At 38.2% G+C, this 3103-nt stretch overlaps 1 pseudogene; it reads left to right on the top strand.

Annotated features, from left to right (window-relative positions):
* The window catches only part of LOC109825841, a 2452-nt pseudogene continuing 883 nt past the window's right edge, over nucleotides 1535–3103 (top strand).

Genomic DNA, 3103 nt, shown 5'->3' with positions numbered 1-3103 from the left:
ATCCCTCGCCTCCGTCGCATGCTAGCAAAGCACACTCTCAATTCTTTCACTTCTCCCACTAAAATGGCCATCATCGTTGTGTTTGTTTCACTCGGTGCCCTCTTGTTCCTTGCTGTTGCTCTATGTTGTTTCCTCAAGATGACGAACAAGAAGAAGAAGATGGTTCAAGAGGCTGATGCTGTTAATGTCTCTGACCGTGTTCATAAGCATGAGACTGTGCTTCCAGGCCCTCATGGACAACAATTTGTTGCCTTGACTGTTGATGAAGATATTAACATCGAAGGAACTGTGAGGAAGAATGAGGTCGAGATTTCAGGGAGAGATCTGGGCATCGGAGCAAAAGAAACTCCCATCTTCAACACTGAGCCTCGCATGAATGCATAAAACATTTGCTCCTGGCAATTTGTAATAAGGTGAATTCATCTGTGTGCGTTTGCAATGGCTATGTCAAGGGTGATTGTCGTCGTTCAGTGTATTTATAAATATTAGCAAGCTGCAGTCACTGTTCGTGTTAGAATTTAAATCAATTAATAAGAACAAAACAAAAAGGGGGTTTTAAAAACATATTGGATTTTGTTGGTTTGTGATAGAGATAATCATGAAAAACCGGTTCTTAGACCATCAACCTTTATAGAGGCAGATGAATGTGATAATTGAGATTGAAAAGAACAGAACAGATGAATGAGAACTACAAACATAGAGGTTCATCGAAGTTCGGAGCAGTCCAACAGCGCCCTTGGACATTATCCTTTTTATTATTCAGAATAAGAGAACAGAAAGGAAAAAAAAAAAAAAAAAAAAAAAAAAAAAAAAAAAAATATCCTTACAAATTAACAGATCCCAAAGCTTTTTTAAGTTATTTATACCATCGTATCATCGGAATTTATAGAATTCAACGAAGATAGAGAAGTATATAATTCTTATAGAATTGCATTTCCAATTCTTTTTCCTGAAAGGCAGCCTTCAATCAAATTCCAAATCAAACAGAACTCGACGCCTCAAACGTTTGGAGATGTCTGCCTAGTTGTCTGACAGACTACGACAAAGTAACTGTAGCTTGATTCAGAGATAATCATGGGAAAAAAAACCGATCCTTTAATAATACGCGTATAACACTCTAGACTATTGACAAAATAACTGTAGCTTGGCTTCTAGGTAAGATAATCATGTAGAACCACGAAGCCCTGCTCAGCGGGCTAATGGAGGTTTTATGAGGCGCTCATTTACGCTCTGATGCGGTCCTAGCTAGCGGCAGCCATAGCTTACACGGACCACTTCCATCCTATAATGATCAAACTTGGCACTAGCGGCAGCCATAGCTTACACGGACCACTTCCATCCTATAATGATCAAACTTGGCAGAAGCTCAAACTTGTCCAAATCGCTCAAAACACTAGTCAAAATTTCCTTTGTTTTGACAAATTTCCTTCGTTTTGGCATTCAAAATCATGTCAAAGATCTGCTTTCCTTTTTAGCTCACTAGTACAAATAGTAGCAGCCCCAACGGGTGGTAGAACCCGTTGGGGGCTAGTTTTACCCGCACCAACGGTTTAACCGTTGGGGCAATCCAGTTTATCTCCGCCCTCCTCCTCTCGTCGTCGTCGGAGCTCTCTCGCCGCCCCCTCCCTCTCTCGTCACCAAAACCAGCGCCGCCCTCCCTCCCTCCCTCCCTCTCAATCCCTCGCTCTCTCTCTTGCTCTGTATTCTCAACTCAAGTACGAGATCTCGTTCAAAGGTGAGCTTGATTTCGATCTTGTTCTGTCTAATTTTGCTTTAGATTTCAGTTGATGTGAAGTTTTTATGCGGGATCTGGATCTCGTTTGGGCGATTCTAGACTGTGATTAGCTTTAGATTGGATCTAGGGTTTTTAGTAGGTTTATCAGAGATTTGGGTGCTCTTGTTCTAGATCTGTGCATTTTTTTTTTGAATTCTGAGCATTTTATCTATTTATTTAGGTTTAAAGCAGTAAGAACTAATCTATTGAATCTCATCATGATAATTTGCCTTTGAAATTGATGAGTTTTTGGTTCTATTTCGTTTCGATGCATGTCTAGTGTTCGATTGAATGCTTTAAAAAGACATAATTTTTATGGTTTATGATGTGTTTTATGGCACAAAAATTATCTTTTAAACCTATTTACATCCTATACGTGCCTCTTTCAGTGTAGAAAGGTATATCAACAGCCTCGTTTGTAGAAAGGTAGTACACAAGTTCGGTTCTCTCAAGCACACGAGTCATTTGGAGGGTTATATCATTTGGTGGATAAATGTTAAAGGAATCATAAACTTTAATGTGCTGTTGGGAAATCAACACTAATACACGCTTATTTCGTAGAGAAGTGTTTTCAATGATTCAAGGAATTTGTTCAATCAACACCATAACATGAGCTATGATTTTTAACCCTCATGTATAGCCTATCATCCCTATTTGTAGATTAATTTCTTTTAACACATGTAAGTCATCTAACTTATATGTAAGCGCATTATCATAAATTTATGACCATTCTCTTCTATCATTTTTTAGATACTCACCTGCAACATTGCATTAGACAGATAGTTTGTGAAAATTTATGACCATTCTCTTCTTTTCTTTCTTAGTTTAGACCAGGTGCTGTTAGGTTCTCTTCATTCTCATTTGCTTTTGGACACGATAGGGTTAGGATTAGTGTTGAAAAGTAAGGATATTGTTGAGGAGGAAGGATTCATGGGATGGTGCATGTGATTTTGGTGGTGTTATGTTATTTCTTGATCCCGAATATGTATTATGAAACTTGTAGTAAAATTCCAAAGAAAACTCTATTGCATAGACACCGTGGACCTCAAAGCAAACTGGAAAAAGAAAAAGGAAAGGAAGGAGGGAAAATAGCGATTCGGCTAATATTTATTATAATTGTAAGTAGAAAGCAATCAAACATCAATAGACTCTGAACTGTCTATCTGTCGGCATTTTACGATAAAGTTAAAAGATTTTATTCAGGTTGAATAGCTTAGGTGAGTTTCGGCGATGATTCCATTCCACTGGCTTTATGTTTTTTGCATTTCCATGACCAAAAAGGATACGTGTGAGTGTTATTCCTGTTTATTATATCTCTAAGGAAAGGTT

This window comes from Asparagus officinalis, chromosome 10 (assembly GCF_001876935.1).
Source record: "Asparagus officinalis chromosome 10, Aspof.V1, whole genome shotgun sequence".
In the NCBI taxonomy this organism is placed as follows: domain Eukaryota; kingdom Viridiplantae; phylum Streptophyta; class Magnoliopsida; order Asparagales; family Asparagaceae; genus Asparagus; species Asparagus officinalis.
This window is presented reverse-complemented; position numbering and strand designations above follow the sequence as displayed.